Source organism: Chiloscyllium plagiosum, unplaced genomic scaffold (genome assembly GCF_037043375.1).
Source record: "Chiloscyllium plagiosum isolate Xiang-an unplaced genomic scaffold, Cpla_swu_hap1 HiC_scaffold_4, whole genome shotgun sequence".
Classification (NCBI taxonomy): domain Eukaryota; kingdom Metazoa; phylum Chordata; class Chondrichthyes; order Orectolobiformes; family Hemiscylliidae; genus Chiloscyllium; species Chiloscyllium plagiosum.
In genome coordinates, this window is record NW_028270142.1 from 41278784 (window position 1) to 41302109 (window position 23326).

General features: G+C 60.5%; 3 pseudogenes; all 3 read left to right on the plus strand.

Annotated features, from left to right (window-relative positions):
• The first annotated feature begins 393 nt into the window (after positions 1-393).
• LOC148150121 (uncharacterized) lies at positions 394-11176 on the plus strand (annotated as a pseudogene).
• A 246-nt stretch (positions 11177-11422) lies between these two features.
• On the plus strand, positions 11423-17794 carry LOC148150122 (uncharacterized; annotated as a pseudogene).
• A 103-nt stretch (positions 17795-17897) lies between these two features.
• On the plus strand, positions 17898-23281 carry LOC148150123 (uncharacterized; annotated as a pseudogene).
• The last annotated feature ends 45 nt before the right edge of the window (positions 23282-23326 follow it).

Sequence of the window (23326 nt, forward strand, 5' to 3'; positions counted from 1 at the left end):
CCAACTCCCAGCTGCAGCGTGGACTCCAACTCCCAGCCTCAGCGTGGACCCCAACTCCCAGCCTCAGCATGGACACCAACTCCCAGCCTCAGCGTTGACTAGAACTCCCAGCCTCAGCATGGACTCCAACTCCCAGCCTCAGCGTGGACTCCAACTCCCAGCCTCAGCGTGGACTCCAACTCCCAGCCTCAGTGTGGATTCCAACACCCAGCCTCAGCGTGGACACCAACTCCCAGCCGCGGTGTGGACTCCAACTCCCAGCCTCAGTATGGACTCCAACTCCCGTCCTCAGCGTGGACGAGACCTCCCAGCCTCAGCGTGGACCCCAACTCCCAAACTCAGTGTGGACTCCAACTCCCAGCCTCAGCGTGGACTCCAACTCCCAGCCTCAGCATGGACTCCAACTCCCAGCCTCAGCGTGGACTCCAACTCCCAGCCTCAGTGTGGACTCCAATTCCCAGCCGCAGTGTGGACTCCAACTCCCAGCCTCAGTGTGGACTCCAACTCCCAAACTCAGTGTGGACTCTAACTCCCAGCCTCAGCGTGGACTCCAACTCCCAGCCTCAGCATGGACTCCAACTCCCAGCCACAGCGTGGACTAGAACTCCCGTCCTCAGCGTGGATTCCAACTCCCGGCCTCAGCATGGACTCCAACTCCCAGCCTCAGTGTGGACTCCAACTCCCAGCCTCAGTGTGGACTCAAACTCCCAGCCTCAGTGTGGATTCCAACACCCAGCCTCAGCGTGGACACCAACTCCCAGCCGCGGTGTGGACTCCAACCTCCAGCCTCAGTATGGTCTCCAACTCCCGTCCTCAGCGTGGACTAGAACTCCTGGCCTCAGTATGGAATCCAACTCCCAGTCTCAGCTTGGACTCCAACTCCTAGCCTCAACGTGGACTCCAACTCCCAACCTCAGTGTGGACTCAAACTCCCAGCCACAACGTGGACTAGAACTCCCAGCCTCAGCGTGGACAAAACTCCCAGCCTCAGCGTGGACTCCAACTCCCAGCCTCAGCGTGGACTCCAACTCCCAGCCTCAGCGTGGACTCCAACTCCCAGCCTCAGCGTGGACTCCAACTGCCAGCCTAAGCAAGGACTCCAACTCCCAGCCTCAGCGTGGACTCCAACTCCCAGCCTCAGCGTGGACTCCAACCTCCCAGCCTCAGCGTGGACTATACCTCCCAGCCTCAGTATGGACTCCAACTCCCAGCCTCAGCGTGGACTCCAACTCCCAGCCTCAGCGTGGACTCCAACTCCCAGCCTCAGCGTGGACTCCAACTCACAGCCGCAGCATTGACTAGAACTTCCAGCCTCAGCATGGACTCCTACTCCCAGCCGCAGAGTGGACCCCAACTCCCAGCCTCAGCGTGGACCCCAACTCCCAGCCTCAGCGTGGACTCCAACTCCCAGCCTCAGCGTGGACTAGAACTCCCGGCCTCAGCGTGGACTCCAACTCCCAGCCTCAGCGTGGACTAGAACTCCCGGCCTCAGCGTGGATTCCAACTCCCAGCCTCAGCGTGGACTAGAACTCCCGGCCTCAGCGTGGACTAGAACCCCCGGCCTCAGCGTGGATTCCAACTCCCGGCCTCAGCATGGACTCCAACTCCCAGCCTCAGTGTGGACTCAAACTCCCAGCCTCAGTGTGGATTCCAACACCCAGCCTCAGCGTGGACACCAACTCCCAGCCGCGGTGTGGACTCCAACTCCCAGCCTCAGTATGGACGCCAACTCCCGTCCTCAGCGTGGACGAGACCTCCCAGCCTCAGCGTGGACTCCAACTCCCAAACTCAGTGTGGACTCCAACTCCCAGCCTCAGCGTGGACTCCAACTCCCAGCCTCAGTGTGGACTCCAATTCCCAGCCTCAGTGTGGACTCCAACTCCCAGCCTCAGTGTGGACTCCAACTCCCAAACTCAGTGTGGACTCCAACTCCCAGCCTCAGCGTGGACTCCAACTCCCAGCCTCAGCATGGACTCCAACTCCCAGCCTCAGCGTGGACTCCAACTCCCAGCCTCAGCGTGGACTCCAACTCCCAGCCTCAGCGTGGACTCCAACTCCCAGCCTCAGCGTAGACTCCAACTCCCAGCCTCAGTGTGGACTAGAGCTCCCAGCCTAAGCATGGACTCCAACTCCAGGCCTCAGTGTGGACTCAAACTCCTTGCCTCAGTGTGGACTCAAACTCCTTGCCTCAGTGTGGACTCAAACTCCCAGCTGCAGCGTGGACTCCAACTCCCAGCCTCAGCGTGGACCCCAACTCCCAGCCTCAGCATGGACTCCAACTCCCAGCCTCAGCGTGGACTAGAACTCCCAGCCTCAGCATGGACTCCAACTCCCAGCCTCAGCGTGGACTCAAACTCCCAGCCTCAGTGTGGATTCCAACACCCAGTCTCAGTTGGATTCCAACACCCAGCCTCAGCGTGGACAACAACTTCCCGCCGCGGTGTGGACTCCAACTCCCAGCCTCAGTATGGACTCCAACTCCCGTCCTCAGCGTGGACGAGACCTCCCAGCCTCAGCGTGGACTCCAACTCCCAGCCTCAGCATGGACTCCAACTCCCAGCCTCAGCGTGGACTCCAACTCCCAGCCTCAGTGTGGACTCCAACTCCCAGCCTCAGCGTGGACTCCAACTCCCAGCCTCAGCGTGGACTCCAACTCCCAGCCTCAGCGTGGACTAGAACTCCCGGCCTCAGCGTGGACTCCAACTCCCACCCTCAGCGTGGACTAGAACTCCCGGCCTCAGCGTGGATTCCAACTCCCAGCCTCAGCGTGGACTAGAACTCCCGGCCTCAGCGTGGACTAGAACCCCCGGCCTCAGAGTGGATTCCAACTCCCGGCCTCAGCATGGACTCCAACTCCCAGCCTCAGTGTGGACTCAAACTCCCAGCCTCAGTGTGGATTCCAACACCCAGCCTCAGCGTGGACACCAACTCCCAGCCGCGGTGTGGACTCCAAATCCCAGCCTCAGCGTGGATTAGAACTCCCAGCCTCAGCATGGACTCCAACTCCCAGCCTCAGCGTGGACTCCAAATCCCAGCCTCAGCGTGGACTCCAAATCACAGCCTCAGAGTGGACTCCAACTCCCAGACTCAGTGTCGACTCCAACTCCCAGCCTCAGTCTGGACTCAAACTCCCAGCCTCAGTGTGGACTCAAACTCCCAGCCACAGCGTGGACTCCAACTCCCAGCCTCAGTGTGGACTCCAACTCCCTACCTCAGCGTGGACTCCAACTCCCAGCCTCAGCGTGGACTCCAACCTCCCAGCCTCAGCGTGGACTCCAACTGCCAGCCTAAGCAAGGACTCCAACTCCCTACCTCAGCGTGGACTCCAAATCCCAGCCTCAGCGTGGACTCCAACCTCCCAGCCTCAGCGTGGACTATACCTCCCAGCGTCAGTATGGACTCCAACTCCCAGCCTCAGCATGGACTCCAACTCCCAGCCTCAGCGTGGACTCCAAATCCCAGCCTCAGCGTGGACTCCAAATCACAGCCTCAGAGTGGACTCCAACTCCCAGACTCAGTGTCGACTCCAACTCCCAGCCTCAGTCTGGACTCAAACTCCCAGCCTCAGTGTGGACTCAAACTCCCAGCCACAACGTGGACTCCAACTGCCAGCCTAAGCAAGGACTCCAACTCCCTACCTCAGCGTGGACTCCAACTCCCAGCCTCAGCGTGGACTCCAACCTCCCAGCCTCAGCGTGGACTCCAACTGCCAGCCTAAGCAAGGACTCCAACTCCCTACCTCAGCGTGGACTCCAACTCCCAGCCTCAGCGTGGACTCCAACCTCCCAGCCTCAGCGTGGACTATACCTCCCAGCCTCAGTATGGACTCCAACTCCCAGCCTCAGCGTGGACTCCAACTCCCAGCCTCAGCGTGGACTCCAACTCCCAGCCTCAGTGTGGACTCCAACTCCCAGCCTCAGCGTGGACTCCAACTCCCAGCCGCAGCATTGACTAGAACTTCCAGCCTCAGCATGGACTCCTACTCCCAGCCGCAGAGTGGACCCCAACTCCCAGCCTCAGCGTGGACCCCAACTCCCAGCCTCAGCGTGGACTCCAACTCCCAGCCTCAGCGTGGACTAGAACTCCCGGCCTCAGCGTGGACTCCAACTCCCAGCCTCAGCGTGGACTAGAACTCCCGGCCTCAGCGTGGATTCCAACTCCCAGCCTCAGCGTGGACTAGAACTCCCGGCCTCAGCGTGGACTAGAACCCCCGGCCTCAGCGTGGATTCCAACTCCCGGCCTCAGCATGGACTCCAACTCCCAGCCTCAGTGTGGACTCAAACTCCCAGCCTCAGTGTGGATTCCAACACCCAGCCTCAGCGTGGACACCAACTCCCAGCCGCGGTGTGGACTCCAACTCCCAGCCTCAGCGTGGATTAGAACTCCCTGCCTCAGCATGGACTCCAACTCCCAGCCTCAGCGTGGACTCCAAATCCCAGCCTCAGCGTGGACTCCAAATCACAGCCTCAGAGTGGACTCCAACTCCCAGACTCAGTGTCGACTCCAACTCCCAGCCTCAGTCTGGACTCAAACTCCCAGCCTCAGTGTGGACTCAAACTCCCAGCCACAACGTGGACTCCAACTGCCAGCCTAAGCAAGGACTCCAACTCCCTACCTCAGCGTGGACTCCAACTCCCAGCCTCAGCGTGGACTCCAACCTCCCAGCCTCAGCGTGGACTATACCTCCCAGCCTCAGTATGGACTCCAACTCCCAGCCTCAGCGTGGACTCCAACTCCCAGCCTCAGCGTGGACTCCAACTCCCAGCCTCAGCGTGGACTCCAACTCCCAGCCTCAGCGTGGACTCCAACTCCCAGTCTCAGCGTGGACTCCAACTCCCAGCCTCAGCGTAGACTCCAACTCCCAGCCTCAGTGTGGACTAGAGCTCCCAGCCTAAGCATGGACTCCAACTCCAGGCCTCAGTGTGGACTCAAACTCCTTGCCTCAGTGTGGACTCAAACTCCTTGCCTCAGTGTGGACTCAAACTCCCAGCTGCAGCGTGGACTCCAACTCCCAGCCTCAGCGTGGACCCCAACTTCCAGCCTCAGCATGGACTCCAACTCCCAGCCTCAGCGTGGACTAGAACTCCCAGCCTCAGCATGGACTCCAACTCCCAGCCTCAGCGTGGACTCAAACTCCCAGCCTCAGTGTGGATTCCAACACCCAGTCTCAGTTGGATTCCAACACCCAGCCTCAGCGTGGACAACAACTTCCCGCCGCGGTGTGGACTCCAACTCCCAGCCTCAGTATGGACTCCAACTCCCGTCCTCAGCGTGGACGAGACCTCCCAGCCTCAGCGTAGACTCCAACTCCCAGCCTCAGTGTGGACTAGAGCTCCCAGCCTAAGCATGGACTCCAACTCCCAGCCTCAGTGTGGACTCAAACTCCCAGCCTCAGTGTGGACTCCAACTCCTTGCCTCAGTGTGGACTCCAACTCCCAGCTGCAGCGTGGACTCCAACTCCCAGCCTCAGCGTGGACCCCAACTCCCAGCCTCAGCATGGACACCAACTCCCAGCCTCAGCATTGACTAGAACTCCCAGCCTCAGCATGGACTCCAACTCCCAGCCTCAGCGTGGACTCCAACTCCCAGCCTCAGCGTGGACTCCAACTCCCAGCCTCAGTGTGGATTCCAACACCCAGCCTCAGCGTGGACACCAACTCCCAGCCGCGGTGTGGACTCCAACTCCCAGCCTCAGTATGGACTCCAACTCCCGTCCTCAGCGTGGACGAGACCTCCCAGCCTCAGCGTGGACTCCAACTCCCAGCCTCAGCGTTGACTCCAACTCCCAGCCTCAGCATGGACTCCAACTCCCAGCCTCAGCGTGGACTCCAACTCCCAGCCTCAGTGTGGACTCCAACTCACAGCCGCAGCATTGACTAGAACTTCCAGCCTCAGCATGGACTCCTACTCCCAGCCGCAGAGTGGACCCCAACTCCCAGCCTCAGCGTGGACCCCAACTCCCAGCCTCAGCGTGGACTCCAACTCCCAGCCTCAGCGTGGACTAGAACTCCCGGCCTCAGCGTGGACTAGAACCCCCGGCCTCAGCGTGGATTCCAACTCCCAGCCTCAGCGTGGACTAGAACTCCCGGCCTCAGCGTGGATTCCAACTCCCAGCCTCAGCGTGGACTAGAACTCCCGGCCTCAGCGTGGATTCCAACTCCCAGCCTCAGCGTGGACTAGAACTCCCAGCCTCAGCGTGGACTAGAACTCCCGGCCTCAGCGTGGATTCCAACTCCCAGCCTCAGCGTGGACTAGAACTCCCGGCCACAGCGTGGACTCCAACTCCCAGCCTCAGCGTGGACTAGAACTCCCGGCCTCAGCGTGGATTCCAACTCCCAGCCTCAGCGTGGACTAGAACTCCCGGCCTCAGCGTGGACTAGAACCCCCGGCCTCAGCGTGGATTCCAACTCCCGGCCTCAGCATGGACTCCAACTCCCAGCCTCAGTGTGGACTCAAACTCCCAGCCTCAGTGTGGATTCCAACACCCAGCCTCAGCGTGGACACCAACTCCCAGCCGCGGTGTGGACTCCAACTCCCAGCCTCAGTATGGACGCCAACTCCCGTCCTCAGCGTGGACGAGACCTCCCAGCCTCAGCGTGGACTCCAACTCCCAGCCTCAGTGTGGACTCCAACTCCCAAACTCAGTGTGGACTCCAACTCCCAGCCTCAGCGTGGACTCCAACTCCCAGCCTCAGCATGGACTCCAACTCCCAGCCTCAGCGTGGACTCCAACTCCCAGCCTCAGCGTGGACTCCAACTCCCAGCCTCAGCGTGGACTCCAACTCCCAGCCTCAGCGTAGACTCCAACTCCCAGCCTCAGTGTGGACTAGAGCTCCCAGCCTAAGCATGGACTCCAACTCCAGGCCTCAGTGTGGACTCAAACTCCTTGCCTCAGTGTGGACTCAAACCCCTTGCCTCAGTGTGGACTCAAACTCCCAGCTGCAGCGTGGACTCCAACTCCCAGCCTCAGCGTGGACCCCAACTCCCAGCCTCAGCATGGACTCCAACTCCCAGCCTCAGCGTGGACTAGAACTCCCAGCCTCAGCATGGACTCCAACTCCCAGCCTCAGCGTGGACTCAAACTCCCAGCCTCAGTGTGGATTCCAACACCCAGTCTCAGTTGGATTCCAACACCCAGCCTCAGCGTGGACAACAACTTCCCGCCGCGGTGTGGACTCCAACTCCCAGCCTCAGTATGGACTCCAACTCCCGTCCTCAGCGTGGACGAGACCTCCCAGCCTCAGCGTGGACTCCAACTCCCAGCCTCAGCATGGACTCCAACTCCCAGCCTCAGCGTGGACTCCAACTCCCAGCCTCAGTGTGGACTCCAACTCCCAGCCTCAGCGTGGACTCCAACTCCCAGCCTCAGCGTGGACTCCAACTCCCAGCCTCAGTGTGGACTCCAACTCACAGCCGCAGCATTGACTAGAACTTCCAGCCTCAGCATGGACTCCTACTCCCAGCCGCAGAGTGGACCCCAACTCCCAGCCTCAGCGTGGACCCCAACTCCCAGCCTCAGCGTGGACTCCAACTCCCAGCCTCAGCGTGGACTAGAACTCCCGGCCTCAGCGTGGACTCCAACTCCCAGCCTCAGCGTGGACTAGAACTCCCGGCCTCAGCGTGGATTCCAACTCCCAGCCTCAGCGTGGACTAGAACTCCCGGCCTCAGCGTGGACTAGAACCCCCGGCCTCAGCGTGGATTCCAACTCCCGGCCTCAGCATGGACTCCAACTCCCAGCCTCAGTGTGGACTCAAACTCCCAGCCTCAGTGTGGATTCCAACACCCAGCCTCAGCGTGGACACCAACTCCCAGCCGCGGTGTGGACTCCAACTCCCAGCCTCAGTATGGACGCCAACTCCCGTCCTCAGCGTGGACGAGACCTCCCAGCCTCAGCGTGGACTCCAACTCCCAGCCTCAGTGTGGACTCCAACTCCCAAACTCAGTGTGGACTCCAACTCCCAGCCTCAGCGTGGACTCCAACTCCCAGCCTCAGCATGGACTCCAACTCCCAGCCTCAGCGTGGACTCCAACTCCCAGCCTCAGCGTGGACTCCAACTCCCAGCCTCAGCGTGGACTCCAACTCCCAGCCTCAGCGTAGACTCCAACTCCCAGCCTCAGTGTGGACTAGAGCTCCCAGCCTAAGCATGGACTCCAACTCCAGGCCTCAGTGTGGACTCAAACTCCTTGCCTCAGTGTGGACTCAAACTCCTTGCCTCAGTGTGGACTCAAACTCCCAGCTGCAGCGTGGACTCCAACTCCCAGCCTCAGCGTGGACCCCAACTCCCAGCCTCAGCATGGACTCCAACTCCCAGCCTCAGCGTGGACTAGAACTCCCAGCCTCAGCATGGACTCCAACTCCCAGCCTCAGCGTGGACTCAAACTCCCAGCCTCAGTGTGGATTCCAACACCCAGTCTCAGTTGGATTCCAACACCCAGCCTCAGCGTGGACAACAACTTCCCGCCGCGGTGTGGACTCCAACTCCCAGCCTCAGTATGGACTCCAACTCCCGTCCTCAGCGTGGACGAGACCTCCCAGCCTCAGCGTGGACTCCAACTCCCAGCCTCAGCGTGGACTCCAACTCCCAGCCTCAGTGTGGACTCCAACTCCCAGCCTCAGCGTGGACTCCAACTCCCAGCCTCAGCGTGGACTCCAACTCCCAGCCTCAGTGTGGACTCCAACTCCCAGCCTCAGCGTGGACTCCAACTCCCAGCCTCAGCGTGGACTCCAACTCCCAGCCTCAGCGTGGACTAGAACTCCCGGCCTCAGCGTGGACTCCAACTCCCAGCCTCAGCGTGGACTAGAACTCCCGGCCTCAGCGTGGACTAGAACTCCCGGCCTCAGAGTGGATTCCAACTCCCGGCCTCAGCATGGACTCCAACTCCCAGCCTCAGTGTGGACTCAAACTCCCAGCCTCAGTGTGGATTCCAACACCCAGCCTCAGCGTGGACACCAACTCCCAGCCGCGGTGTGGACTCCAAATCCCAGCCTCAGCGTGGATTAGAACTCCCAGCCTCAGCATGGACTCCAACTCCCAGCCTCAGCGTGGACTCCAAATCCCAGCCTCAGCGTGGACTCCAAATCACAGCCTCAGAGTGGACTCCAACTCCCAGACTCAGTGTCGACTCCAACTCCCAGCCTCAGTCTGGACTCAAACTCCCAGCCTCAGTGTGGACTCAAACTCCCAGCCACAGCGTGGACTCCAACTGCCAGCCTAAGCAAGGACTCCAACTCCCTACCTCAGCGTGGACTCCAACTCCCAGCCTCAGCGTGGACTCCAACCTCCCAGCCTCAGCGTGGACTCCAACTGCCAGCCTAAGCAAGGACTCCAACTCCCTACCTCAGCGTGGACTCCAACTTCCAGCCTCAGCGTGGACTCCAACCTCCCAGCCTCAGCGTGGACTATACCTCCCAGCGTCAGTATGGACTCCAACTCCCAGCCTCAGCATGGACTCCAACTCCCAGCCTCAGCGTGGACTCCAAATCCCAGCCTCAGCGTGGACTCCAAATCACAGCCTCAGAGTGGACTCCAACTCCCAGACTCAGTGTCGACTCCAACTCCCAGCCTCAGTCTGGACTCAAACTCCCAGCCTCAGTGTGGACTCAAACTCCCAGCCACAACGTGGACTCCAACTGCCAGCCTAAGCAAGGACTCCAACTCCCTACCTCAGCGTGGACTCCAACTCCCAGCCTCAGCGTGGACTCCAACTGCCAGCCTAAGCAAGGACTCCAACTCCCTACCTCAGCGTGGACTCCAACTCCCAGCCTCAGCGTGGACTCCAACCTCCCAGCCTCAGCGTGGACTATACCTCCCAGCCTCAGTATGGACTCCAACTCCCAGCCTCAGCGTGGACTCCAACTCCCAGCCTCAGCGTGGACTCCAACTCCCAGCCTCAGCGTGGACTCCAACTCCCAGCCTCAGCGTGGACTCCAACTCCCAGCCGCAGCATTGACTAGAACTTCCAGCCTCAGCATGGACTCCTACTCCCAGCCGCAGAGTGGACCCCAACTCCCAGCCTCAGCGTGGACCCCAACTCCCAGCCTCAGCGTGGACTCCAACTCCCAGCCTCAGCGTGGACTAGAACTCCCGGCCTCAGCGTGGACTCCAACTCCCAGCCTCAGCGTGGACTAGAACTCCCGGCCTCAGCGTGGATTCCAACTCCCAGCCTCAGCGTGGACTAGAACTCCCGGCCTCAGCGTGGACTAGAACCCCCGGCCTCAGCGTGGATTCCAACTCCCGGCCTCAGCATGGACTCCAACTCCCAGCCTCAGTGTGGACTCAAACTCCCAGCCTCAGTGTGGATTCCAACACCCAGCCTCAGCGTGGACACCAACTCCCAGCCGCGGTGTGGACTCCAACTCCCAGCCTCAGCGTGGATTAGAACTCCCAGCCTCAGCATGGACTCCAACTCCCAGCCTCAGCGTGGACTCCAAATCACAGCCTCAGAGTGGACTCCAACTCCCAGACTCAGTGTCGACTCCAACTCCCAGCCTCAGTCTGGACTCAAACTCCCAGCCTCAGTGTGGACTCAAACTCCCAGCCACAACGTGGACTCCAACCTCCCAGCCTCAGCGTGGACTATACCTCCCAGCCTCAGTATGGACTCCAACTCCCAGCCTCAGCGTGGACTCCAACTCCCAGCCTCAGCGTGGACTCCAACTCCCAGCCTCAGCGTGGACTCCAACTCCCAGCCTCAGCGTGGACTCCAACTCCCAGCCTCAGCGTAGACTCCAACTCCCAGCCTCAGTGTGGACTAGAGCTCCCAGCCTAAGCATGGACTCCAACTCCAGGCCTCAGTGTGGACTCAAACTCCTTGCCTCAGTGTGGACTCAAACTCCTTGCCTCAGTGTGGACTCAAACTCCCAGCTGCAGCGTGTACTCCAACTCCCAGCCTCAGCGTGGACCCCAACTTCCAGCCTCAGCATGGACTCCAACTCCCAGCCTCAGCGTGGACTAGAACTCCCAGCCTCAGCATGGACTCCAACTCCCAGCCTCAGCGTGGACTCAAACTCCCAGCCTCAGTGTGGATTCCAACACCCAGTCTCAGTTGGATTCCAACACCCAGCCTCAGCGTGGACAACAACTTCCCGCCGCGGTGTGGACTCCAACTCCCAGCCTCAGTATGGACTCCATCTCCCGTCCTCAGCGTGGACGAGACCTCCCAGCCTCAGCGTAGACTCCAACTCCCAGCCTCAGTGTGGACTAGAGCTCCCAGCCTAAGCATGGACTCCAACTCCCAGCCTCAGTGTGGACTCAAACTCCCAGCCTCAGTGTGGACTCCAACTCCTTACCTCAGTGTGGACTCCAACTCCCAGCTGCAGCGTGGACTCCAACTCCCAGCCTCAGCGTGGACCCCAACTCCCAGCCTCAGCATGGACACCAACTCCCAGCCTCAGCATTGACTAGAACTCCCAGCCTCAGCATGGACTCCAACTCCCAGCCTCAGCGTGGACTCCAACTCCCAGCCTCAGCGTGGACTCCAACTCCCAGCCTCAGTGTGGATTCCAACACCCAGCCTCAGCGTGGACACCAACTCCCAGCCGCGGTGTGGACTCCAACTCCCAGCCTCAGTATGGACTCCAACTCCCGTCCTCAGCGTGGACGAGACCTCCCAGCCTCAGCGTGGACTCCAACTCCCAAACTCAGTGTGGACTCCAACTCCCAGCCTCAGCGTGGACTCCAACTCCCAGCCTCAGCATGGACTCCAACTCCCAGCCTCAGCGTGGACTCCAACTCCCAGCCTCAGCGTGGACTCCAATTCCCAGCCGCAGTGTGGACTCCAACTACCAGCCTCAGTGTGGACTCCAACTCCCAAACTCAGTGTGGACTCTAACTCCCAGCCTCCGCGTGGACTCCAACTCCCAGCCTCAGCATGGACTCCAACTCCCAGCCACAGCGTGGACTAGAACTCCCGTCCTCAGCGTGGATTCCAACTCCCGGCCTCAGCATGGACTCCAACTCCCAGCCTCAGTGTGGACTCCAACTCCCAGCCTCAGTGTGGACTCAAACTCCCAGCCTCAGCGTGGACACCAACTCCCAGCCGCGGTGTGGACTCCAACTCCCAGCCTCAGTATGGTCTCCAACTCCCGTCCTCAGCGTGGACTAGAACTCCTGGCCTCAGTATGGAATCCAACTCCCAGTCTCAGCTTGGACTCCAACTCCTAGCCTCAACGTGGACTCCAACTCCCAACCTCAGTGTGGACTCAAACTCCCAGCCTCAGCGTGGACTAGAACTCCCAGCCTCAGCGTGGACAAAACTCCCAGCCTCAGCGTGGACTCCAACTCCCAGCCTCAGCGTGGACTCCAACTCCCAGCCTCAGCGTGGACTCCAACTCCCAGCCTCAGCGTGGACTAGAACTCCCGGCCTCAGCGTGGACTCCAACTCCCAGCCTCAGCGTGGACTAGAACTCCCGGCCTCAGCGTGGATTCCAACTCCCAGCCTCAGCGTGGACTAGAACTCCCGGCCTCAGCGTGGACTAGAACCCCCGGCCTCAGAGTGGATTCCAACTCCCGGCCTCAGCATGGACTCCAACTCCCAGCCTCAGTGTGGACTCAAACTCCCAGCCTCAGTGTGGATTCCAACACCCAGCCTCAGCGTGGACACCAACTCCCAGCCGCGGTGTGGACTCCAACTCCCAGCCTCAGCGTGGATTAGAACTCCCAGCCTCAGCATGGACTCCAACTCCCAGCCTCAGCGTGGACTCCAAATCCCAGCCTCAGCGTGGACTCCAAATCACAGCCTCAGAGTGGACTCCAACTCCCAGACTCAGTGTCGACTCCAACTCCCAGCCTCAGTCTGGACTCAAACTCCCAGCCTCAGTGTGGACTCAAACTCCCAGCCACAACGTGGACTCCAACTGCCAGCCTAAGCAAGGACTCCAACTCCCTACCTCAGCGTGGACTCCAACTCCCAGCCTCAGCGTGGACTCCAACCTCCCAGCCTCAGCGTGGACTATACCTCCCAGCCTCAGTATGGACTCCAACTCCCAGCCTCAGCGTGGACTCCAACTCCCAGCCTCAGCGTGGACTCCAACTCCCAGCCTCAGCGTGGACTCCAACTCACAGCCGCAGCATTGACTAGAACTTCCAGCCTCAGCATGGACTCCTACTCCCAGCCGCAGAGTGGACCCCAACTCCCAGCCTCAGCGTGGACCCCAACTCCCAGCCTCAGCGTGGACTCCAACTCCCAGCCTCAGCGTGGACTAGAACTCCCGGCCTCAGCGTGGACTCCAACTCCCAGCCTCAGCGTGGACTAGAACTCCCGGCCTCAGCGTGGATTCCAACTCCCAGCCTCAGCGTGGACTAGAACTCCCGGCCTCAGCGTGGACTAGAACCCCCGGCCTCAGCGTGGATTCCAACTCCCGGCCTCAGCATGGACTCCAACTCCCAGCCTCAGTCTGGACTCAAACTCCCAGCCTCAGTGTGGACTCAAACTCCCAGCCACAACGTGGACTCCAACTGCCAGCCTAAGCAAGGACTCCAACTCCCTACCTCAGCGTGGACTCCAACTCCCAGCCTCAGCGTGGACTCCAACCTCCCAGCCTCAGCGTGGACTATACCTCCCAGCCTCAGTATGGACTCCAACTCCCAGCCTCAGCGTGGACTCCAACTCCCAGCCTCAGCGTGGACTCCAACTCCCAGCCTCAGCGTGGACTCCAACTCCCAGCCTCAGCGTGGACTCCAACTCCCAGCCTCAGCGTGGACTCCAACTCCCAGCCTCAGCGTAGACTCCAACTCCCAGCCTCAGTGTGGACTAGAGCTCCCAGCCTAAGCATGGACTCCAACTCCAGGCCTCAGTGTGGACTCAAACTCCTTGCCTCAGTGTGGACTCAAACTCCTTGCCTCAGTGTGGACTCAAACTCCAAGCTGCAGCGTGGACTCCAACTCCCAGCCTCAGCGTGGACCCCAACTTCCAGCCTCAGCATGGACTCCAACTCCCAGCCTCAGCGTGGACTAGAACTCCCAGCCTCAGCATGGACTCCAACTCCCAGCCTCAGCGTGGACTCAAACTCCCAGCCTCAGTGTGGATTCCAACACCCAGTCTCAGTTGGATTCCAACACCCAGCCTCAGCGTGGACAACAACTTCCCGCCGCGGTGTGGACTCCAACTCCCAGCCTCAGTATGGACTCCATCTTCCGTCCTCAGCGTGGACGAGACCTCCCAGCCTCAGCGTAGACTCCAACTCCCAGCCTCAGTGTGGACTAGAGCTCCCAGCCTAAGCATGGACTCCAACTCCCAGCCTCAGTGTGGACTCAAACTCCCAGCTGCAGCGTGGACTCCAACTCCCAGCCTCAGCGTGGACCCCAACTCCCAGCCTCAGCATGGACACCAACTCCCAGCCTCAGCATTGACTAGAACTCCCAGCCTCAGCATGGACTCCAACTCCCAGCCTCAGCGTGGACTCCAACTCCCAGCCTCAGCGTGGACTCCAACTCCCAGCCTCAGTGTGGATTTCAACACCCAGCCTCAGCGTGGACACCAACTCCCAGCCGCGGTGTGGACTCCAACTCCCAGCCTCAGTATGGACTCCAACTCCCGTCCTCAGCGTGGACGAGACCTCCCAGCCTCAGCGTGGACTCCAATTCCCAGCCGCAGTGTGGACTCCAACTCCCAGCCTCAGTGTGGACTCCAACTCCCAAACTCAGTGTGGACTCTAACTCCCAGCCTCCGCGTGGACTCCAACTCCCAGCCTCAGCATGGACTCCAACTCCCAGCCACAGCGTGGACTAGAACTCCCGTCCTCAGCGTGGATTCCAACTCCCGGCCTCAGCATGGACTCCAACTCCCAGCCTCAGTGTGGACTCCAACTCCCAGCCTCAGTGTGGACTCAAACTCCCAGTCTCAGCGTGGACACCAACTCCCAGCCGCGGTGTGGACTCCAACTCCCAGCCTCAGTATGGTCTCCAACTCCCGTCCTCAGCGTGGACTAGAACTCCTGGCCTCAGTATGGAATCCAACTCGCAGTCTCAGCATGGACTCCAACTCCTAGCCTCAACGTGGACTCCAACTCCCAACCTCAGTGTGGACTCAAACTCCCAGCCTCAGCGTGGACTAGAACTCCCAGCCTCAGCGTGGACAAAACTCCCAGCCTCAGCGTGGACTCCAACTCCCAGCCTCAGCGTGGACTCCAACTCCCAGCCTCAGCGTGGACTCCAACTTCCAGCCTCAGCGTGGACTCCAACTTCCAGCCTCAGCGTGGACTAGAACTCCCGGCCTCAGCGTGGACTCCAACTCCCAGCCTCAGCGTGGACTAGAACTCCCGGCCTCAGCGTGGATTCCAACTCCCAGCCTCAGCGTGGACTAGAACTCCCGGCCTCAGCATGGACTAGAACCCCCGGCCTCAGAGTGGATTCCAACTCCCGGCCTCAGCATGGACTCCAACTCCCAGCCTCAGTGTGGACTCAAACTCCCAGCCTCAGTGTGGATTCCAACACCCAGCCTCAGCGTGGACACCAACTCCCAGCCGCGGTGTGGACTCCAACTCCCAGCCTCAGCGTGGATTAGAACTCCCAGCCTCAGCATGGACTCCAACTCCCAGCCTCAGCGTGGACTCCAAATCCCAGCCTCAGCGTGGACTCCAAATCACAGCCTCAGAGTGGACTCCAACTCCCAGACTCAGTGTCGACTCCAACTCCCAGCCTCAGTCTGGACTCAAACTCCCAGCCTCAGTGTGGACTCAAACTCCCAGCCACAACGTGGACTCCAACTGCCAGCCTAAGCAAGGACTCCAACTCCCTACCTCAGCGTGGACTCCAACTCCCAGCCTCAGCGTGGACTCCAACCTCCCAGCCTCAGCGTGGACTATACCTCCCAGCCTCAGTATGGACTCCAACTCCCAGCCTCAGCGTGGACTCCAACTCCCAGCCTCAGCGTGGACTCCAACTCACAGCCGCAGCATTGACTAGAACTTCCAGCCTCAGCATGGACTCCTACTCCCAGCCGCAGAGTGGACCCCAACTCCCAGCCTCAGCGTGGACCCCAACTCCCAGCCTCAGCGTGGACTCCAACTCCCAGCCTCAGCGTGGACTAGAACTCCCGGCCTCAGCGTGGACTCCAACTCCCAGCCTCAGCGTGGACTAGAACTCCCGGCCTCAGCGTGGATTCCAACTCCCAGCCTCAGCGTGGACTAGAACTCCCGGCCTCAGCGTGGACTAGAACCCCCGGCCTCAGCGTGGATTCCAACTCCCGGCCTCAGCATGGACTCCAACTCCCAGCCTCAGTGTGGACTCAAACTCCCAGCCTCAGTGTGGATTCCAACACCCAGCATCAGCGTGGACACCAACTCCCATCCGCGGTGTGGACTCCAACTCCCAGCCTCAGTATGGACGCCAACTCCCGTCCTCAGCGTGGACGAGACCTCCCAGCCTCAGCGTGGACTCCAACTCCCAAACTCAGTGTGGACTCCAACTCCCAGCCTCAGCGTGGACTCCAACTCCCAGCCTCAGCATGGACTCCAACTCCCAGCCTCAGCGTGGACTCCAACTCCCAGCCTCAGTGTGGACTCCAATTCCCAGCCTCAGTGTGGACTCCAACTCCCAGCCTCAGTGTGGACTCCAACTCCCAAACTCAGTGTGGACTCCAACTCCCAGCCTCAGCGTGGACTCCAACTCCCAGCCTCAGCATGGACTCCAACTCCCAGCCTCAGCGTGGACTCCAACTCCCAGCCTCAGCGTGGACTCCAACTCCCAGCCTCAGCGTGGACTCCAACTCCCAGCCTCAGCGTAGACTCCAACTCCCAGCCTCAGTGTGGACTAGAGCTCCCAGCCTAAGCATGGACTCCAACTCCAGGCCTCAGTGTGGACTCAAACTCCTTGCCTCAGTGTGGACTCAAACTCCTTGCCTCAGTGTGGACTCAAACTCCCAGCTGCAGCGTGGACTCCAACTCCCAGCCTCAGCGTGGACCCCAACTCCCAGCCTCAGCATGGACTCCAACTCCCAGCCTCAGCGTGGACTAGAACTCCCAGCCTCAGCATGGACTCCAACTCCCAGCCTCAGCGTGGACTCAAACTCCCAGCCTCAGTGTGGATTCCAACACCCAGTCTCAGTTGGATTCCAACACCCAGCCTCAGCGTGGACAACAACTTCCCGCCGCGGTGTGGACTCCAACTCCCAGCCTCAGTATGGACTCCAACTCCCGTCCTCAGCGTGGACGAGACCTCCCAGCCTCAGCGTGGACTCCAACTCCCAGCCTCAGCATGGACTCCAACTCCCAGCCTCAGCGTGGACTCCAACTCCCAGCCTCAGTGTGGACTCCAACTCCCAGCCTCAGCGTGGACTCCAACTCCCAGCCTCAGCGTGGACTCCAACTCCCAGCCTCAGCGTGGACTAGAACTCCCGGCCTCAGCGTGGATTCCAACTCCCAGCCTCAGCATGGACTAGAACTCCCGGCCTCAGCGTGGACTAGAACCCCCGGCCTCAGAGTGGATTCCAACTCCCGGCCTCAGCATGGACTCCAACTCCCAGCCTCAGTGTGGACTCAAACTCCCAGCCTCAGTGTGGATTCCAACACCCAGCCTCAGCGTGGACACCAACTCCCAGCCGCGGTGTGGACTCCAAATCCCAGCCTCAGCGTGGATTAGAACTCCCAGCCTCAGCATGGACTCCAACTCCCAGCCTCAGCGTGGACTCCAAATCCCAGCCTCAGCGTGGACTCCAAATCACAGCCTCAGAGTGGACTCCAACTCCCAGACTCAGTGTCGACTCCAACTCCCAGCCTCAGTCTGGACTCAAACTCCCAGCCTCAGTGTGGACTCAAACTCCCAGCCACAGCGTGGACTCCAACTGCCAGCCTAAGCAAGGACTCCAACTCCCTACCTCAGCGTGGACTCCAACTCCCAGCCTCAGCGTGGACTCCAACCTCCCAGCCTCAGCGTGGACTATACCTCCCAGCCTCAGTATGGACTCCAACTCCCAGCCTCAGCGTGGACTCCAACTCCCAGCCTCAGCGTGGACTCCAACTCCCAGCCTCAGCGTGGACTCCAACTCCCAGCCTCAGCGTGGACTCCAACTCCCAGCCTCAGTGTGGAGTCCAACTCCCGTCCTCAGCGTGGACGAGACCTCCCAGCCTCAGCGTGGACTCCAACTCCCAGCCTCTGCATGGACTCCAACTCCCAGCCTCAGCGTGGACTCCAACTCCCAGCCTCAGCGTAGACTCCAACTCCCAGCCTCAGTGTGGACTAGAGCTCCCAGCCTAAGCATGGACTCCAACTCCCAGCCTCAGTGTGGACTCAAACTCCCAGCCTCAGTGTGGACTCCAACTCCTTGCCTCAGTGTGGACTCAAACTCCCAGCCTCAGTGTGGACTCCAACTCCTTGCCTCAGTGTGGACTCAAACTCCCAGCTGCAGCGTGGACTCCAACTCCCAGCCTCAGCATGGACCCCAACTCCCAGCCTCAGCATGGACTCCAACTCCCAGCCTCAGCGTGGACTAGAACTCCCAGCCTCAGCATGGACTCCAACTCCCAGCCTCAGCGTGGACTCCAACTCCCAGCCTCAGCGTGGACTCAAACTCCCAGCCTCAGTGTGGATTCCAACACCCAGCCTCAGCGTGGACACCAACTCCCAGCCGCGGTGTGGACTCCAACTCCCAGCCTCAGTATGGACTCCAACTCCCGTCCTCAGCGTGGACGAGACCTCCCAGCCTCAGCGTGGACTCCAACTCCCAAACTCAGTGTGGACTCCAACTCCCAGCCTCAGTGTGGATTCCAACTCCCAGCCTCAGCATGGACTCCAACTCCCAAACTCAGTGTGGACTCTAACTCTCAGCCTCAGCGTGGACTCCAACTCCCAAACTCAGTGTGGACTCTAACTCTCAGCCTCAGCGTGGACTCCAACTCCCAGCCTCAGCATGGACTCCAACTCCCAGCCACAGCGTGGACTAGAACTCCCGTCCTCAGCGTGGATTCCAACTCCCGGCCTCAGCATGGACTCCAACTCCCAGCCTCAGTGTGGACTCCAACTCCCAGCCTCAGTGTGGACTCAAACTCCCAGCCTCAGCGTGGACTAGAACTCCCGGCCTCAGCGTGGATTCCAACTCCCAGCCTCAGCATGGACTCCAACTCCCAGCCTCAGTGTGGACTCAAACTCCCAGCCGCGGTGTGGACTCCAACTCCCAGCCTCAGTATGGACTCCAACTCCCAGCCTCAGTATGGACTCCAACTCCCAGCCTCAGCATGGTCTCCAACTCCCGTCCTCAGCGTGGACTAGAACTCCTGGCCTCAGTATGGAATCCAACTCCCAGTCTCAGCTTGGACTCCAACTCCTAGCCTCAACGTGGACTCCAACTCCCAGCCTCAGTGTGGACTCAAACTCCCAGCCTCAGCGTGGACTAGAACTCCCAGCCTCAGCGTGGACAAAACTCCCAGCCTCAGCGTGGACTCAAACTCCCAGCCTCAGCGTGGACTAGAACTCCCAGCCTCAGCGTGGACTCCAACTCCCAGCCTCAGCGTGGACTCCAACTCCCAGCCTCAGCGTGGACTCCAACTCCCAGCCTCAGCGTGGACTCCAACTCCCAGCCTCAGTGTGGACTCCAACTCCCAGCCTCAGCGTGGACTCCAACTCCCAGCCTCAGCGTAGACTCCAACTCCCAGCCTCAGCGTGGACTCCAACTCCCAGCCTCAGCATGGACTGCAACTCCCAGCCTCAGCGTGGACTAGAACTCCCAGCCTCAGCATGGACTCCAACTCCCAGCCTCAGCGTGGACTCCAACTCCCAGCCTCAGCGTGGACTCCAACTCCCAGCCTCAGCGTGGACTCCAACTCCCAGACTCAGTGTCGACTCCAACTCCCAGCCTCAGTCTGGACTCAAACTCCCAGCCTCAGTGTGGACTCAAACTCCCAGCCACAACGTGGACTCAAACTCCCAGCCACAACGTGGACTCCAACTGCCAGCCTAAGCAAGGACTCCAACTCCCTACCTCAGCGTGGACTCCAACCTCCCAGCCTCAGCGTGGACTATACCTCCCAGCCTCAGCATGGACTCCAACTCCCAACCTCAGCGTGGACTCCAACTCCCAGCCTCAGCGTGGACTCCAACTCACAGCCGCAGCATTGACTAGAACTTCCAGCCTCAGCATGGACTCCTACTCACAGCCGCAGAATGGACCCCAACTCCCAGCCTCAGCGTGGACCCCAACTCCCAGCCTCAGCGTGGACTCCAACTCCCAGCCTCAGCGTGGACTAGAACTCCCGGCCTCAGCGTGGACTCCTACTCCCAGCCGCAGAGTGGACTAGAACTCCCGGCCACAGCGTGGAATAGAACTCGCGGCCTCAGCGTGGATTCCAACTCCCGGCCTCAGCATGGACTCCAACTCCCAGCCTCAGTGTGGACTCAAACTCCCAGCCTCAGTGTGGATTCCAACACCCAGCCTCAGCGTGGACACCAACTCCCAGCCGCGGTGTGGACTCCAACTCCCAGCCTCAGCGTGGACTCCAACTCCCGTCCTCAGCGTGGACGAGACCTCCCAGCCTCAGCGTGGACTCCAACTCCCAAACTCAGTTGGACTCCAACTCCCAGCCTCAGCGTGGACTAGAACTCCCAGCCTCAGCATGGACTCCAACTCCCAGCCTCAGCGTGGACTCCAACCCCCAGCCTCAGTGTGGACTCAAACTCCCAGCCTCAGTGTGGATTCCAACACCCAGCCTCAGCGTGGACACCAACTTCCAGCCGCGGTGTGGACTCCAACTCCCAGCCTCAGTATGGACTCCAACTCCCGTCCTCAGCGTGGACGAGACCTCCCAGCCTCAGTATGGACTCCAACTCCCGTCCTCAGCGTGGACGAGACCTCCCAGCCTCAGCGTGGACTCCAACTCCCAAACTCAGTGTGGACTCCAACTCCCAGCCTCAGCGTGGACTCCAACTCCCAGCCTCACCATGGACTCCAACTCCCAGCCTCAGCGTGGACTCCAACTCCCAGCCTCAGTGTGGACTCCAATTCCCAGCCGCAGTGTGGACTCCAACTCCCAGCCTCAGTGTGGACTCCAACTCCCAAACTCAGCGTGGACTCCAACTCCCAGCCTCAGCATGGACTCCAACTCCCAGCCACAGCGTGGACTAGAACTCCCAGCCTCAGTGTGGACTCAAACTCCCAGCCTCAGCGTGGACTAGAACTCCCGGCCTCAGCGTGGATTCCAACTCCCGGCCTCAGCGTGGATTCCAACTCCCGGCCTCAGCATGGACTCCAACTCCCAGCCTCAGTGTGGACTCCAACTCCCAGCCTCAGTGTGGACTCAAACTCCCAGCCTCAGCGTGGACTAGAACTCCCGGCCTCAGCGTGGATTCCAACTCCCGGCCTCAGCATGGACTCCAACTCCCAGCCTCAGTGTGGACTCAAACTCCCAGCCTCAGTGTGGACTCAAACTCCCAGCCTCAGTGTGGATTCCAACACCCAGCCTCAGCGTGGACACCAACTCCCAGCCGCGGTGTGGACTCCAACTCCCAGCCTCAGTATGGACTCCAACTCCCAGCCTCAGCATGGTCTCCAACTCCCGTCCTCAGCGTGGACTAGAACTCCTGGCCTCAGTATGGAATCCAACTCCCAGTCTCAGCTTGGACTCCAACTCCTAGCCTCAATGTGGACTCCAACTCCCAACCTCAGTGTGGACTCAAACTCCCAGCCTCAGCGTGGACTAGAACACCCAGCCTCAGCGTGGACAAAACTCCCAGCCTCAGCGTGGACTCAAACTCCCAGCCTCAGCGTGGACTAGAACTCCCAGCCTCAGCGTGGACTCCAACTCCCAGCCTCAGCGTGGACTCCAACTCCCAGCCTCAGCGTAGACTCCAACTCCCAGCCTCAGCGTGGATTCCAACTCCCAGCCTCAGCATGGACTGCAACTCCCAGCCTCAGCGTGGACTAGAACTCCCAGCCTCAGCATGGACTCCAACTCCCAGCCTCAGCGTGGACTCCAACTCCCAGCCTCAGCGTGGACTCCAACTCCCAGCCTCAGCGTGGACTCCAAATCCCAGCCTCAGAGTGGACTCCAACTCCCAGACTCAGTGTCGACTCCAACTCCCAGCCTCAGTCTGGACTCAAACTCCCAGCCTCAGTGTGGACTCAAACTCCCAGCCACAACGTGGACTCAAACTGCCAGCCTAAGCAAGGACTCCAACTCCCTACCTCAGCGTGGACTCCAACTCCCAGCCTCAGCGTGGACTCCAACCTCCCAGCCTCAGCGTGGACTATACCTCCCAGCCTCAGCATGGACTCCAACTCCCAACCTCAGCGTGGACTCCAACTCCCAGCCTCAGCGTGGACTCCAACTCACAGCCGCAGCATTGACTAGAACTTCCAGCCTCAGCATGGACTCCTACTCCCAGCCGCAGAGTGGACCCCAACTCCCAGCCTCAGCGTGGACCCCAACTCCCAGCCTCAGCGTGGACTCCAACTCCCAGCCTCAGCGTGGACTAGAACTCCCGGCCTCAGCGTGGACTCCAACTCCCAGCCTCAGCGTGGACTAGAAGTCCCGGCCTCAGCGTGGATTCCAACTCCCAGCCTCAGCGTGGACTAGAACTTCCAGCCTCAGCGTGGACTCCAACTCCCAGCCTCAGCGTGGACTCCAACTCCCAGCCTCAGTGTGGACTCCAACTCCCAGCCTCAGCGTGGACTCCAACTCCCAGCCTCAGCGTAGACTCCAACTCCCAGCCTCAGCGTGGACTCCAACTCCCAGCCTCAGCATGGACTGCAACTCCCAGCCTCAGCGTGGACTAGAACTCCCAGCCTCAGCATGGACTCCAACTCCCAGCCTCAGCGTGGACTCCAACTCCCAGCCTCAGCGTGGACTCCAACTCCCAGCCTCAGCGTGGACTCCAACTCCCAGACTCAGTGTCGACTCCAACTCCCAGCCTCAGTCTGGACTCAAACTCCCAGCCTCAGTGTGGACTCAAACTCCCAGCCACAACGTGGACTCAAACTCCCAGCCACAACGTGGACTCCAACTGCCAGCCTAAGCAAGGACTCCAACTCCCTACCTCAGCGTGGACTCCAACCTCCCAGCCTCAGCGTGGACTATACCTCCCAGCCTCAGCATGGACTCCAACTCCCAACCTCAGCGTGGACTCCAACTCCCAGCCTCAGCGTGGACTCCAACTCACAGCCGCAGCATTGACTAGAACTTCCAGCCTCAGCATGGACTCCTACTCACAGCCGCAGAATGGACCCCAACTCCCAGCCTCAGCGTGGACCCCAACTCCCAGCCTCAGCGTGGACTCCAACTCCCAGCCTCAGCGTGGACTAGAACTCCCGGCCTCAGCGTGGACTCCTACTCCCAGCCGCAGAGTGGACTAGAACTCCCGGCCACAGCGTGGAATAGAACTCGCGGCCTCAGCGTGG